The sequence below is a fragment of the Panthera pardus genome, unplaced genomic scaffold, assembly GCF_024362965.1.
Source record: "Panthera pardus isolate Hobbes unplaced genomic scaffold, ASM2436296v1 HiC_scaffold_15, whole genome shotgun sequence".
Lineage (NCBI taxonomy): Eukaryota > Metazoa > Chordata > Mammalia > Carnivora > Felidae > Panthera > Panthera pardus.
The window spans coordinates 74,176,210-74,193,288 of record NW_026526710.1 but is presented as its reverse complement, the minus strand read 5'-3'; the positions used below and the strand labels follow the sequence as shown (position 1 = coordinate 74,193,288).

The 17,079-nt window shown below is 42.2% G+C and overlaps 1 long non-coding RNA gene and 1 pseudogene across 1 annotated transcript in view; one reads left to right on the top strand and one right to left on the bottom strand.

The window, feature by feature from the left end:
• Positions 1 to 266: 266 nt before the first annotated feature.
• LOC109275586 (ubiquitin-conjugating enzyme E2 C-like) lies at positions 267 to 1,005 on the bottom strand (annotated as a pseudogene).
• A 5,842-nt stretch (positions 1,006 to 6,847) lies between these two features.
• The window catches only part of LOC109275646 (uncharacterized), a 30,741-nt gene continuing 20,509 nt past the window's right edge, over positions 6,848 to 17,079 (top strand). Inside the window, exons 1-3 of the long non-coding RNA XR_002084294.2 lie at positions 6,848 to 7,006; positions 10,938 to 11,130; positions 11,452 to 11,598. This is a non-coding gene — a long non-coding RNA (uncharacterized LOC109275646). The remainder of the gene's footprint in view (positions 7,007 to 10,937; positions 11,131 to 11,451; positions 11,599 to 17,079) is intronic.

Below are 17,079 nucleotides of genomic sequence, written 5' to 3'. Positions count from 1 at the left end.
AATATAAGAGAACGCAATTATATATGTACTGTATATTTTAAATCTTTTTAAACATAAGGATTGTTTGAAATCAAATTTAGAAGATTGTTTTTTTATTAAAAAAAAAACAAACCTATTTAATATATTCAACACAAGGACTCAACCAGAGACTTAATTTCAAAAATGACAGCACAGCTTAAGATACAGAGTCCTAGACAGAAATGAAGGAAAGGACAGACTCTCTACAGAGGAAATAAAAAGACAATACAAGGAGAGAGGCTAGAGAGTCAGCGTTCTTGGCTAGAGACCTGCTTTGAGTAGGTTTCTTGCAGGTATTTCTTTAAAAAAATTTTTTTGAAGTTTATTTATTTTGAGAGAGAGAGAGAGAAACAGAGCACATGAGCAAGGGAGGGGAAGAGAGAGAGAATCCCAAGCAGACTCCATTGCTGTCAGCACAGAGCCCAACATGGGGCTCGAACTTGAGCGATGAGATTGTGACCTGAACCAAAGTCAGGAGCCTGCTGCTTAACCAGCTGAGCCACCCGGGTGCCACTCTTGCAGGAATTTCTTAAAGGCCGTGGGGTCTTTCCAGAGCTTGGCAGCACGGGTGTTCAAAGGGCTCTCGGTGTTGGCTTTTCCCAGCAGGCTCTGGATGGACAGCAGGATGGTCCATGAGGATGTCCAGGCAGATGCTACCCTGGGTGTCCACACTGGGTGGTAGCAGGGCGTGAGGAACTTGACCATGGGTGCATCGTAAGGATAGCCACTGGCAGACTCCAGGCAGAGCTTATACCTCAGGTCTTCAAATACTGTGTCAACTGCCCCATGAATGGTCCCCAACCATTTGAAATGGTTGTCTGATTCAGGGAGGGCAGAAACCCCTTTGTCACCCGACGTCATGAGGGTCATCAGCTCCTGCTGTAGCGTCTTGCCCACGGGGCCCCGGGTGGTGACCCCACTGGGCTCAGCAAAGTTGTGGGTGGTGGCGACACTGGCAGTGGCTGGGTCTCGGTTCTGGGAAGCCATCCAGGTGGCACCAGCAGGGAGACGTAAACTCAGCACGACTACAGCCCAAATTTAGAAGGTTCTCTTTTTGTGGAGCCCAGACTTCTAACAGGATTACAAACACCAAAGAAGCCTGTTTGTGAATACACAGATTTTATGCATTTTGTGCATACAAACTAAAAATAATTTAAAAACTGAGATCAGTCATCCTAGAAGGAAGAATGATTATTTTTCTATTTTCTCTGTAGAAAGTAACAGTATAAAATAATTGTAATATGAAAGGCTGATCAAAAAGTAAGCAGCCAAAAAATGTACAGGTAGAAGTATTATAGGGGTATATTAACAGTGAAATAATTTAAAATGTGATTTATTGTATTTTCCAACTTTTAAAAATTGTGATTTGATGTAACCTCTTTTCCCATTCTAAATGTATATTTATTTTTATATTTAATTTTTATAATATTATATTCCTTCTCTTTAAGAACCCCCTCCCTTCCCCTCCCCATTGTATAAATGTCAGGTGCTACAGTGGCCAGTCCTGCTTAGTTTCCTTCACTGATGCCTCCTTTTCTCTCTGATTTCCAAACTTTGGAGAGCCCCAGGGCTCAGTTCTTAGACTTTTCCTTGTCTGGATTAACTCCCCAGGTATATGGGTAGTCAGGGTTTAACCAGAGAAGCAGAACCACAATGGAATTGGGATTTATTGTTGGGATAAGACCTTATACCTTTGGGAAGGAAGGTCTGACATGGGGCAGGAAGAGATCTGAGCAGAATTCCTGAGTAGGAAGCACTGGGGTGACGGACAGAGTTGGGACTCCCAGAGGCACATCCACCTGCTACTGTGGGACTACAGCAGAGAGATGGAGAAGTCTAGGGAAGGCCGTTGCCTCTGAGTCTGGTGGTGGGCTCGGGGCCACTGTTGGCCAAGAGGGCCACCAGTTGGGAAGAGGAGCTGGATGAGAGGGTAGAGAAGAGCTGGGGCCACCAGTGCCTAAGTGTCTGTCTCTGTCCGCATCTATTCAGACACCGTCAGAGAGTAATGATGGCTGCTTCACTCCTGCCTCCCAGTTTCATGCACATCTCTTTTTTGGTCAGTCTTAATATGGAACCATACAAGAAAAAAGATTCTGGAATATAGTTCTGTTTGGCCAAGCGGGCACAGTTCAAAAGCACATGCTAGGTAATCTCACTTTGTCTCGTGGCTTTAATTCCACACATACTCTGATGATTCACAAATTTCTAATCCCTGTCTGGCCTTCTCTGGAATCCAGATTTATGTCTAACTCCCTCCTCAAGCCACCACTTAGATATTTAATAGATGTTTCAAACCTAACATATAAGAAAAATGAGCTCCTAATCTGCTTTCCTGAACCTGTTCTTTCCAGAATCTTCCTCTGAGGAAGCGTCCAGGTGCTCTGGCTAAAAATATCGGGATTGTACTCTACTCCTCTCTGTCCCACCCAACAAGTAATCGATCAGAAAATCCCATTGGCTCTTCCTTCAAGAAATATCCATGACTTACTACTTCTACTGTAGAAGCCCCCCCCTCCAAAAGATTCATACCCTAACCCCTAGACTCCGTGAATATTACCCAAAATGGCTTTAAAAAGGGGGTCTGGAGCATTGACAAAATTAACGATCTTGAAATGGGGAGATCATCCACATGAGACCTAAATACAATCACATGTATCCTTAAGGAGGAGACAGAGGGAGATTTGGGATCTCCCCCAGAGGAGAAGGGGGATATGAAGATGGAGAAGAGAGAGGTGAGAAGATGTCAGCCTGGAAGATTGGAAAGATGTGGCCACAAGTCAAGGAATGGCACAGCTACCAGAAGCGCTCAGAGGCAGGAAGTGGAGTCTAGAGAACACACAGCCTTGCTAACACCTAGCTTGTGGCCCAGTGATACTGACTCTGGTCTTCTGGGCTCCAGAACTGCGACAGAGTAAGTTTCTGTTGTCTTGAACACCAAGTGTGTGATAATTTGTTACAGCAGCCACCAAAACCAGTTTACCACTTCCTCTCTGACAACCATGTTGCAGAGTGCCACAGAGTGTCTGGATTATTCCAGCAGCCTCCTGTCTAACTGACCACTCTGCTTCTACCATTGTCCCACTCACTGTGGTCTAGTCTCCGCACGGCAGCCACAGTGTACCTTTAAAAATGTAGTTCACATCACGTCACTCATCTTTCGAACCCCTTCCATTGTTTCCCTTCTCAGAGTACAATATAATGTTTTCATAATCAACTTACAGAGCTCTATTTAACTTGGTCCCTTTTTACCTGTCTGAGTTTCTCTCTGACATTCCACTTTCATACCATTAGCTTCCTTGATGTTCCTTGAGCATACGAAGTGTGTCCCTGCCTCAGGACTCTTGCACTTGCTCTTCCATCTACTTAGATTGGCCTCCTGCCTCCCACAGCCACCTGGGTTACTTCTTCACTTGATAGATGAGACCTTCTCTGTCCACTCTTTTAAAAATACCAGCCATCCAACCTCACTCTCACATTGTAATGCTCTTCCTTTCTTACTTCATCCACAACCATATCAAAGTCTGACATACCTATTCTTGTTTAGTTGTTTAATTCTTCGCCCTCCCCCATTAAAATGTGAGCTCTGTGAGGGCAGGGGTATCTATCTGGATTTTTTTTTTTCTACCAGCATTGTATCCCCGATACCCAGAAAGGGCTATGATGCATAATGGATACTGAATAGTATTTATTGAAGGAATGAATTATCCAAGAATGCTCAGTTAGTTTTACATCACATTTTACTTCATTAAAAGTTCTTGCACTGAGTTGTAATAAGCAATCACCCACCTCATTCCTTGGTTTCATTAATATTCTCTGGAGATGGTAATGCTTCCACTTTTCCAAATGTCAGTCTGGTCAGCAGCTGAACCATATGTTGGATTCAGTCATAATGTAAATAATGGGACTATCGTGCATGGTAGAAAGGAAGGCCTTCCCCCCATTTCTGTGTCCTCCTCATTCCCCTAGTTTAAACTGGAAGGAAGGGCTTCAGTGGGAATTTGGTATTCCTTTAAGGGGTTTTCCCAATCCAACAGTCTGATCCCGGCTGTGGGTTTAATAAGCACCATTCAGCGCATCTATCCGCCTCTTCCAATTCTCCCTCCCCCAGTCACTTCCTGTCACAGCAACCCTTTCAAAATTAAACTCCAATTCTAAAACAAATGAAGCAAAGGCAGGAAGGGGGGATGAATCACAGCATATGGGAACAGTTTTGTTTGAAAGCATGATCAGCATTCTTTGCAAACAAGCTGTGACCATATGTGGCAGGGTGGGTATAGACTGAGTTTTAAAATACGAGTGATAAACTGTGATAAGTGTCTGAGTTAGAAAGCTCATTAATGATTGGTTTGATAGTGAGAAGTGATACCTTGAAAGAAGTCTCTCTCTCTCTCTCTCTCTCTCTCTAAGGAGATAGATATTTCTGTGCCTTTTTATATATTGAAAGATTGCAAAGAGGTGGCCTGTAGTGAGTTAAAATTCTTGCCATGTATTAGCAGAGAAGCCATGGACAATTGGTTAGGACTTGGCTAAAACCAAGGTCACTTGAATTCAAATTTATCGATATACCAACGGAAGTTATTTTGAGGACCAGGCCTATTGCCTCTAGGTGCTCATCCCTAAGGAAGAGAGAAAAGAGACGTAAAAGATGTGTATGTGTTTCTTTTATTGATTCATTCATTTTAATAAATACTTTTGAGTTCGGACCAAAAGCCAGGCACAGTTAGGTTAAGCCCTAGATATTTGGTGAAGAGCAAAGATCCTGGGTATTGTACGGTAAGCAAAAATCATCACAGTTCCTGCCTTCATGAAGCTTACAGTCCAGAGGGAACATAGTAATCAAATAATCGCACAAACAAATGAAAAATAACAACTGTGGTTTGGGTTACCGAGGAGAACAACAGTATGGGTTCTATGAGAGACTCTGATGGGAAGCCTGACCTGGTCTGAGAAGTCAGTAATGATGGTTGACTTACAGCTGAGAGACGGGTTATTTAAGAGGGGACAGGGGTGTGCTCAGAATTCAGGGCAGAAAGGGAGATGTGCACAGTTGCCCTGGGACAGGTGAGGTTGCAGTTTACTCAAGGAGCTATAACAAGTACAGTGAAGGACCATGAATCTGGAGCTGGAAAGTAAGAAGTCAAGAGACAGAAAAAAAGAGGTAGGAAGGGGCATGACTACCCAGTGCCTTGTGGGTTATGTTAAGGATTTTGATTTCATTCTCAAGAAGCCATTGGGAAGGGGGTTGGGGCAGCGAATCAAGAGCACAGCCCCCCCCCCCCAAGCTCTCTCTATAGCCCTCCCCCTAACCTCTCTCTTATGCCCCCCTCCCCAGCCGAGCTCTCTCTTATACGCCTCCGTTTTGGGTCACAGACAATGTGCTGTAGGGAGGTACAAGGGGTAAAAAAAAAAAAAAGGTGAACCAGAAACTTACTGATCTCCTCTCATAAGGCTTACAGTCTAGGATGCAACATGGGAGATAAAGATAGTCCATTAATAAATACTTTCAATTTACGTAATGTAACAAAAGAACAACATAGGAGTCTCTGAGATCAAATGACTGTGGTCCTCTCCTTGGGTAGAACTAACTGCAGAACCTCAGGGAAGCTTTCTTCTGAAGGTTAGGTTGACTAAGTGTTATTGATATGATTATTGGAAATTTCAATTCGCCTTGTATCTTCTACTCCCAATCCCTGTTTCGTTAGGTGACCTTGACTTTCATGCTTTCTCCCTCTGTATATAAATGGCAGGGAGTAGGTAGCGAAGCGCTTGTGTTTCTGGAAAATGCAAAAGCCCATTTATTCTGAGTGCCAACTCTGGGACATACACGGTGGTAAATGAAACAATAAACTATCAGATCATTGGGCAGCTCTGATTTTGTTCTGTCTATATATAATCTACCAGGAGGGTAGTAGTATTGACATTTCTAAATTAACACCCTTTTCCTTACTAAACCAATTACTTCCAACATGTTACAGTTCATCACCTCAAAATAGTTTTTTTTTTTTTCCAATCAGTCGAAGACAGAAAATCCATAAGCAGTTTATCAGTGTGTGATGCTGTTTGCATTTCAGTGCTGCTCCCAATTTGGATTTTCATCATTCTTTGGACTCTTAGCCCAATCCCTTCACAAATTAATGTATTTGTGTGAAAACAAGCAGCAATTCTTGTTTATAAATGTAGTCTGGAAATCAGCCAGAGCGTACTCACTAGAAACTTCGGGTGTGGTTGATTGTTCCTGAAGATAAAGCTCAATATTGTTATTCTTCTAAATTGACGTACCCCTTTCCTGAAACATACCAGCCTTGGCCTACGATGGAATTGTATGTGGTAATCCACAAGCAGCTATTGAGCATGGTTTGAATTCTATCTGAACCACTTGCCGTATCCGTTTAACTTACTTGATAATTCTGATTTAATTCTATATCAGTCATTTAACAGTATATATCTTGGACAAGTTACTTAAATCCTCTGAGTTTCCCTTTGATCTTTAGTAAAGTAGCAACAGTTGTATCTGCTTTGCCCTTTTGGTCTAGTTGTGAAATTAAATGAGAACGTATTTGTGATTATTCTTTGTAAACTCAGTATTTATGTGTAGGATATGCCATTCTTACTACACATGGTACAATCGCATCACTGACCCCTAGTTCTTCACCCCGTCCTGTAAGTAAGCCCTTGGACGTGTGAATTTGCCAGTCCCTTTCTGAAGAGGGAGGGTATATCTCCCTGCCTCTTGACTTTAGTTTGGATGTATTACTTGCTTTGGCCCACAGAATATGGTAAAGGTGACAGTATGCGGCTCTGAGCCTAGGTCTAAAGAAGCCAGATATGTTTCTGCTTGTTTTTGTGTGCTGTGCCAATTTCCATGAGAAGAACACATCTCTGGTCCCAAGAAGATGAGAGGCGTATGGAACAAAGCCACTCCAGTCTAGCTATCCCAGCTCAGCCCGGCCTAAACCAGCTGACTCCCAGCTGACCTGCAGATCCGTGGGTAAGTCCAGCCCAGGTCGGCAGAACACCCAGGTGAACCATGTAAATTAAATAAATGTGTATTATTATGTAGCACTGACGTTTTGGTGTCATTTTGAATGTAGCGTTATTGTAGTCATAACTGACTGGTCTGTCACCCATCAACCATCCACCTATCCAGCTACTTAAACATCCTTTGGTTCACTAAGACTAAGGTATCTTCAAGGGAAAAAGACAAGAGGCTTCAGTTTTGAGTAGATTTTTCCTTCTCTCCCTTCTCTTTTCTTCTTTTCCTTCTCTTTACCTAATTTCAGAAGTAAATTGTTCAAGAGTTGCAAATATGAAATTTTCCACATAGCACTCCAAATAGACTGAATAAAAGGCTCAGTAGAGATCTAACAAATAATGTTTTAGTGAAAATGTTTACTTCTAACTGGTATGTAGATGAGGAATCTGTTAGGATCACATGCTGTCTTGTTTATTGTCTGATTTATAAACAAGACTGATCTACAAGTATATGCAAAAGGTAGAGACAGGGCCTGAAATTTCACTAAGAGCCTTAGTGTGCCACTAGATTTGGGAGTCTTTTAGGACACCTATATGATGAGCTAACAATTCAATGTAACACACACATATTGAGTGTATACCACACATGGGGCATAGTGTAAGGTCCTGGGGAAATAGAAATGAACAAGACATAGTAGCTCCCTCTTAATGATCCAGTGAGGGAAATGAAATGCAAATTACTCATGATACTGTATCTATTAATTCTGTAACACGCTTTTTTTGTACTTTGGAAATCAAGATGGCGTGTCATAGTTTAGTTGATCGTGGTTTTCTCATTCTTTGTGGTATAGAGGATAGTGATGCAGATTATACTTGATAACCCTCTTAGAGCCACGAAAATACAGAAGTAAGTTACTATGAGAACAGCGTATATACTATGTCATAGGATCAAAAAGCAAGGAGGGATTGCTTCTCCCAGATAACCCGGAGAGAGACTTCATAGAGGAAGAGACATTTATAGAAGATGGATTTCAACAAGAAAAAGTGCTAGAATAAAGACCACTGTAGGTCAATTGGTTCCTAAACTTTCTATCACCGAGGGGTACTTTTATTGCCTATCTCTTTCCCTGTCCCGTGTTGTTTTTACAACGATTTTGTCATTATAAATAAATTTACATTTATCAAGAGATACTTCACTTCTCAACTTGATAGCAAAAGCCGTACATTACTGTCATCAGAATTTCTAATCAGATGAGATACTCCGTACTCAACTACTGAGTTAGCATTTTTGGCCAAAAGCCAAGAACTTTAATATTTTAGTTTGTACTAGGGTTTTTGAAATATTGACAAGCATTCATCCTAGATGGGAATGCCATTCTACATGAAAAATGCATCCTAAGAAAATAAATAGACATGGGACCCACAGGTTGTGATCCTTAATATGGTTTGCCTAGTGCTTTGTGCAAAAGAGGAAAGATTAGAAGAGGTGAGACAGGAAGTAAGAGAGGTCCAGCTCGCAGAGTCTTGAACGTCATCCTTAGGAATTTAGACTTTCATTGTAGCTATCACTGAAAAAATCATCCGCTTGAATATGAAAGGACATATAGTTTGAATTTGGTTACCAAAAAAAGAAGAAGAAGAACTCCTCTATATCATAACCACAAGAAGTAGATCCCGGATGACTAAATTCCTACCGAAAGGACACAGACATGCCACAGCCTGTGCGTTCACCTATAGCACGGCAGCTGCCACTAAGTGTAGGAGTGTGTAAGCTTCGCCATCAGTTCTCTCTTTCTGATGTGAGGATTCCAAGCAGAGTATTGCATGATAGTAAGAGTTTAACTTCTGGAGTTAAACCACCTAGGTGCATGTTCCAATGCCACTGCGTGGCCTTAGGTAAGTTATTGAAGATCTTTGACCTTCAGTTTTCTTATTTATAAGTGGAGACAATGATGTTATCAATATTAGAAGCTATTTGTAAGAATGACATAATTTTTGTCAGTTGTCTGATGCATAGTTAGCAAGACTTAACACTTAATTCGTTTCTTTTAGAACTTGCTTGGAAATCCAAATGTCCAAAGACTGGGTGATGGCATAGAGCAATAAATTCAATCTTCTCTCTTCCCATCATCTCCTAAGATGCCAAACTGGCTGCTAATCAAAACCCTAAGGAGAAAACATATGCTCAAGACACCAGCTTCATCTTGGCAACGGTCTGCATTTAACTTGACAGTAAATAGGAGGTGACAGCTGAATCTGGTGTGGAGATTCCAGAAGGGTGATTTTCTTGGAGGACGTTAACGGGAAGCTCACCTATTGCAAACAATTATCATTGCAAATACATGAGAGCAGAGGATACAGGATTTTACAGAAGAAAATTCTGGAATCCCTGGACAGGGTTGAAGTGAAATGGGAAATAATGTTGATGGAATACATCCTGTTGATGAGACCAGGGCTGCCATCACCACCTCCGTTCCACAAGTTTCTTTAGAAATTCCTTGTAATCAGCCGTGTCGGAAATTGGCACTGCAGAAAATATTTTTCCCCACAAATGTGCTCACATATATACTGAACAGTAATAATTAACCCTTACCTTTGCCATGTATTTGTGGAGTGTTCAAAGTGCTTTCACATTTACAATTCCATGTTTTTCCCAATGACCTTTGGAGGAAAGTGCGGCATTATTATCCACCTTTTCCGTATGAGGAGTCTAAAATGGTAAATGGCACAGGGAACCTACCTAATGTCCACGGTTAGTAAGTGAAAAAGACTCCCTTGTGACTTAAGTTTGCATCTCCTTTGTCCTGATCTTTATGTGAAGATTTCCATTATTTTCTCATAAGGCAATGATAGTCATGATCCGCCCCCGTTTTGGAGAATTTCCTCCCATATTAATTATATTTTCTTATGCAACAGTTTTATGTCAGTCCTTGCCGCTTCAAGGGTCACAAGAGACTAACATTCGCTGTTTCATCCTGCATAGTTTTGGGAGGATGTTACGGAAAATTGGCAGCCTGTCATTTCCTTCCTCCGGTTTGATCCCAGGCTTTCAGAAGATTGGAGACTTGAACTTATCCGTGTAAGTTAGGTGAGGGTTGAATTACTGAACACCTGGTCAGAGTAAGACTTCATTTATCTTTTCATACCTTAAGTCTGTTCACCTTCTAATCTTTTCTGAATAGGACATCAACTGTAACACAATGGATTCCCTTCCTTTTTCTTTCTGGGGCCAAATATAGTAAAATCCACTGTCCTTCACAAGAAGAAACTCTCTTCTCTGGCTCAGAGACTTTCACATTCCTTCCATGTTACTCAGCATTTTACAGGCATTTTGAGGCATAAAACACCCCCACCCCATGTCCCCCCCCCCCCCTCATTTGAAACAGGAAATTGCCTCTGAGAAATTCTTGGGTGAAGAAAAACAATGGAATGAAATCCTACGTAAGACATCTCATGAAAGTTACAATAGCTTTTTGTAAAAACCCCAGTGTTCTCATCCTTTTACTAGTAGTTCTAGTCACACATTAACAGCATTTTATTAGTAATTATGTCAGTGGTTGTTAAAATCACCTCTTCTACGGTTTCAAAAGGACTGGTTCGGTTATCTCTATAATAGACCATCCCCAAATTGACTTGACTTGTAACAACATTCGTCCATTTGCTTATGATTTTGCAATTTGGGGAGGCCAAAGAAGAAATTTGGGTGATTCTACTCATTTCTCTCAGAGTCTGTCATGCAGCTGCAGTGGTCTGGAGGCTTAAGTGGGGCAGGAATGTTCGAGACGGTTTCTGTGCAAAGCTGAAAAGTATCTCCCAAATTTCACATTTACCCAGAACCTCAGAATGTGATGTTATTTGGAAAGGGGTCTTTGCAGATGTGATTAGCTAAGATGAAATCATGCTGGGGTAGAATGGGCCCTAATTCAACATGACCGGCGTCCTGACAGGGAGAAAAAAGGAAGAACACCATGTAACAAGAGACAGATACTGGAGTGACGTCGCTGTAAGCCCAGAAACACCGAGAAGTGTTGGGAACCACCAGAAGCTGGAAGAAGCAAGGAACACACTCTCCCTCAGAACCTGCAGAAGGAACCAGCCCTGCCTACACACCTTGATTTTGGACTTGTAGCCTCCAGAAGTGTGAGTGAATAAATTTTCTATTGTTTTAAGCCACCCAGTTTGTAATAGTTTGTTATAGCAGCCCTAGGAAACGAGGACAGATTTCCTTGCCTTGGCTGGGATGGCTGGAACAGCTGGGGACTGACCAGTCCGCCTCCCTCCACCCCTTCCCCCTCCCATCTCTCTGGGTCTCTCCAACCAGGTGGTCCCTCCACCACAGTAGCTGGGCCCCTTTATGTGGAGGCTCCATGTTGCAAGAGTGAAAGTAGAAGCTACTAGACATCTGGTGGATCAGGCCCAGAGCTATCACCAGCTTACCTCTGCCATGTTCTGTTGGTTAAGGCCAATTGCAGAGCCTGCTCAGATTCGGGAGGAGGAAACAGACTCCACGTGTTGATGGAGGAGTGATAGAGGTCCACAGGCATGGAAGGACTTGGTGTCCATCTTTGGAAAGAGTCTCAAACAAGGATTGTGTCCACCTGAGTTTGAGTCTTTTACTACATGACCTCTTAGTACAAGTTATGATATAGGCTTCACAAGACTTCTTTTTTCTTTAATTAAAAAAAAAATTATTTTAGAGAGAGTACAAGGGCCAGAGGGGCAGAGAGAGAAGGGCACAGAGGATCTGAAGTGGGCTCTCTGCTGACAACAGCGAGCCTCATGTGGGGCTCAAACTCACAAACTGTGAGATCATGACTTGAGCTGAACTCGGATGCTCAACTGACTGAGCCACCCAGGCACCCGGCTTAACAAGAATTCTTAGACTGACAGTCTTCGAAATGTTCGGGTCATGTCTTTGAATGTCTGCCAACCTAAGCCTGTGTGTTGGCCTCTCCCAGCAGGGCAAGCAGAAGTCCAGGGTTCAGGCAGCCCACGCTGAGGCTCTAGGATCTAGGATTCAGCGTGGGGGTGGGTGCAGTTGCCCATGGGAAAGATATTGTGGCATTGCCTGTGGCAGAAGTGACTGTTTCTGAAGTCAGTTGTGACCACGATACGTGCCGTTCTCCAGACTAGAGTTTATAGGAAGAAGGTGCCTTTCTGGGAAAGATTGTAAATGTTGACAGTCAGGGCAATGCGTGTGAACAGGCGAAAAAGGAGAAGTAGCTGTAAGAATAAAAATCAGCAGCTGAAAACTTGAGAGTTTTAGAGACCACAAGTATTGAACTTGAGTTGGTTTGATTCTAAATCCCTGTACCTTCCACCACACTCTTCACGGTATTTTCTTGAAGTACTGAAACGTCTGCGCAGGAACCTAAAAAATGATAAAAAACCAAAACCAAACAAACACAAAAGCCCAAAGAAGCTATAACTTAATGTCATTAAGAAATGGAATGATATTGTGGAGTAATGCGATAGATGTCTCTTTCTCAGGCAACATACTTTTTCCCTTAAAAATGCATTACTAATATCTGACACACACAAAAGAATACACGTATTCCACAGGGAAATAATAATATACGCTGTGAAGCCACCCCCCAACTTAGGAACTGGAGCATCGACAATATCGTGGCATCAGACTTCTTCCCCTTTTCCATCTGGATAGTCTCCATCTGATCTTGAACCACAATTCTGAATCTCGTATTTATCATGGCCTTGGCTATTAGGCAACTAGATCTTCAGGTTCTAATTAAAAGAGGGGGAAATCTAGCTTGGCTCCTCGTTAACTCGAAAACGATGTTCTGGTTATTAGCGTGTTAACTCATCTGTATTTTGCGTATCCTGTAAAAGCGTGGCAGCGACACCTCTATGATGAGCAGCCTCTAGAAGTGGTAGTGATACCATGAGCGCTGCTGGGATTGTGATAATGCCTCACAGTTAACCAGATGTAGCAGCTTCCTTCCTCCGGGCTTCTGCAGGCACTGTGGGCCCAGGACACTTTCAAAGACCTTCTTTCGTGTTCTGCTCTTCAGTTGCATGTCTTTTTCATCTTCTCCTTGGGCGTGTAGCTCAGCTGTTCTCCAACTCGCATCTGTAGCTTCGAGAAGACTGGAGAGACTAAAGAGTGTCAGAGCAGACAATGTGGCAGCCATGGGGCTGTACCAACAGAAGTGTGTGAAGTAATTTGCATAATCTGTTTTCCAAGAAAATCGCAGAAGCGTGGAAAAGCTTTTTCGGGAATAGGCAAAACCTCAAAGGCAAAGAGTCCACCTGGGACATCCTTGCTGTTGAGTTACTTCAGGGGCGTATAAATCATGCAAATTCTGTTATGATCCCTTTCGTTGCAGACAAATACGTTTTTTTTCCACTCGGAGAGTTTTTAATTTCATTTCCCTTTTATAAAAGTAAAATGATATGCACACGGGTTTTTGTTGTTGTTGTTGTTGTGCAGAAGATCTAATAATAAAGTGAGCCGTTGCCTCCTCTCGCATCCCCAGGGCAACTTCCTAGAGTCACATCCGCTGTTAGTAGTTTTCAGTTCCAGCTCTTCCGGTGGCCACCTCAAATAATGCTTAGCTAATATCCTGAGACAATACGCTACTTCTTGACTGTGTATTCATTCATCCCTATTGAATTTTGATAGTATTCTGTTTTTTCTAGTGGCTGCAACCGCATTCTGTGTGATCTCATGACTCACTACGCTCCCGCGTTGAGGGACGTGCCTGCTGCTCAAATGCACCAGGTTTCCTTCTGCCTCAGTTTCCTCGTCCTTGCTGTTCCTAACGCCTGGAGTGCATTTCCTCCCAGTATGCACACACCCCACTCCCTCTGGTCTTTACTTGAGAGTCATTTCAAGAAGACAGAGCTGGGCTTGAAATCCAGACCCTAGCTCCAGAGCCCTTGCTCCTAACGCACTACACACATCCTCAAGTCAAGGTCGACAATACTGCATTCTGTTCTATGCTTACATCGAAATCTTCCATGAGTGGATTTTAAAGTTTGAAAACTAGTAGTCTGTTTTTACACTGCATATTAGGATTGTTGTCCTTCTTTGCAGCTCCCAAGTCATGACTTTGTTGCCACTCGGAGGAGACTGCTCCCAGCCACTTCCTTCCTTTGTGCCCAACTTTATTTCCCTCTCTGACGCTGGAGGCTGGTGAGGCTGTCATCAGTCGGAGGTGGTGTTCCCTTCACTGAAATGGCCAACGGTGGTCCCTCTCTTATTCTCTTTGCTGTTATGGATTTATTCCTTTATTTCCATTTGGTTGACATCTCAAGTGTAGTGGAAGGCATGGCAGAAGAAGCAGAACGAGGGAGGGAAAGCAGATGCCAGTGTTCAGTGACTCACCTTGAACTGGAAGCCCCAGCAGATAGAGTTTTTGAAATTTTATTTTAAAATGAGAACCTGGGGTGCCTGGGTGGCTCAGTCGGTTAAGCATCTGACCTAGGTTTAGGTCATGATCTCACGGTTGGTGAGTTCGAGTCCCACACTAGGGGGCTTGACTCTCTTTCTCTCCCTCTCCCCCTCCCCCTCCCCCTCTCCCTCTCCCTCTCTCCCTTTCTCTCTCTCTCTCTGCCCCTCATGCGATTCTGCCTCTCTCTCTGCCTCTAGCTCACTGCACCCTCTCTTTCTCTCTCTCAAAAATATAAATAAATAAAAATACAATGAGAATCTGGGACAAAAAAGTTAGGGGGAGAACTAGAATTTATTGAATGGCTCACCATGTGCCAGACACTGAAAGAAGTTATTTCTCTCATATCAGTGAACTGAATCTTCTCTGTCCCCAAAGTAGATGGCTACATTGATTTCTTTTTTGTAGATGAGGAAACTGAAGCTTACTTAGAAAGTTAAGGAACTGGCCCGAGATGACAGTCTGAGAGGCTAAAGGATCTTACGATGGAACGAGAGGAGAATTTTAGAGGCTTGAAATCTTCTCTTCATGCCTCTCATGTGACATTTGGGGCCTTCAGTGCCCTCTCACAAGGGAAATTCAGATCAGAAGCCCCGGGATAAATATAGTCTGGCGACTGTTGGGCGTATGGTCTCCTCGAGGAGAAACCTAGGCTTATGCTTACAGCCTCCAGGAGTACCCATCGGCTCGTGGGCAAGCAGTTCGTGCTTCTCTCTGTGTTGTCACCCTGGACAGAAGCTATATGGTTTATGTTTGCTACCAGGGAGGGATATTTAGCTTTTATTTTTGAGGGGTAGAAAAAAGTAAATGAGGGTATATTTTAAAAGTGATGAAAATTGGTAGGATACACCCATGTACTTCCAAACCCCTGTATTTTCTGAACTAATTATATAAAAAGTTTATACGTCTTTAAAAGAAGCCTGATGATGCGCACACAGTTGAGAGTTCATTGGATTAGACTATTGTGCAAATGTATATAAAATAGAGTAAAAGGACTTGCAAACCCCTAAAAATAAAGCCAGCCTCTACCATTCCTAACGATATTCTGAAAATTCCTAAATATACCTTTGATGAATTTTGGGTGCATGGGGAAATATTTCCCAAACTGCCTGACTTTTGAAAAAAAATTTTATTTATTTGTTTTTGTGTTCAAGTATAATTAACATACAGTGTTATGCTAGTTTCAGGTGTACAATATAATGATTCAATAATTCTGTATGTTTTTTAGTGCTCAGCAAGGTAAGTGTACTCTTAATCCCCTTTATTTTACCTACCCCCCCCCCCCCACCTCCCCTCTGGCAACCACCCATTTGTTCTCTGTGTTTAACAGTCTGGGTTTTTTTGTTTGTCTCTTTTTTTGTGTATTCGTTTGTTTCTTGAATTCCACATATGAGCGAAATCATATGATAGCTTATTTCACTTAGCATTACACCCTCTAGGTCCATTCACGTTGTTGCAAATGGCAAGATTTCATTCTTATTTTTATGTCTGAGTAATACTCTGTTGTATATATGTATCATATCTTCTTTATCCATTCAACTATCGATGAGTTACTTCCATGTCTTGGTTATTGTAAATAATGCTGCAATAAACATAGGGGTTCATATATCTTTTTGAATTAGTTTTAATTTCTTTTGGGTAAGTCCCCAGTAGTGGAATTACTGGATCGTATGGTAGTTCTATTTTTAATCTTTTGAGGAGCCTCCGTACTGCCAGATTACCTGACTCTTTCTTTCCATTAGGACCAGTTAGGACAGGAATGGTCTTGCCTGAGAAACAGCTAGAACTGTAGGAACAAAAACTGGTAGATTTCAAAAACCCTTTGGGCAACTGCAGACTTAAATTTTGTAGCAAACACATTAAAATAACTTCCAATCCATGTGTTATGGGGAAAATGAATCACTTCTGTGCTGTCTTCAGAAATTCAAATGAAGTCATTTTTCAAAGGGAAAAGAAGTTGCAAAAATGCTAAGGTTGACCACTTCTCGATAAGCTCTATTCCCGAGCAGACAAGTGTATTGAAATTACTTTAGGAAGGTTGTCAGCTTCTACTTGTTTGGGTCTAAATGAACTCCTAATATAAAAATGATCCTGAGTTAGACCTTGGCAGTCCCCTGCTTACAGATGGATTGAGTTCCCCAAATTGGATTCTAACCCAGTTGTTAGGAAATAAGAATACGTTTTGCAGTGAAACGATGTTGTACATGATGGTTAGAGTCCCAGGCCAGCCCACAAAACTCCATTTAACTCCCAGTGTTCTAAAAAGAATATTATCGACCGGCATTTTTCAAACCGGAAGCCTCAACTTATTAGTGGTCATAAAAGCAATTTAGTGAGTGGTGACATCCTTTTAAAAATAATGAAATAGAAGGGTGTCTGGGTGTCTCAGTCGGTTAAGCATCCACTTTCAGCTCAGGTCATGATCTCAGAGCTTGTGGGTTTGAGCCCCGCATCAGGCTCTGTGCTGACAGCTCAGAGCCTGGAGCCTGCTTCCGATTCTGTGTCTCAGCCTCTGCTCCTCCCCAACTCACACTTTCTCTCCCTCTCTCTCTCTCTCTATCTCTCAAAAATAAGTAAATATTTAAACCAATTAAAAAAATAAAAATGAAATAGAATAGAATGAAAAGGGAAAATATCAGAGTACGCGCAGGAGATAAGAGTAGGTATTGTTTCATGGAAC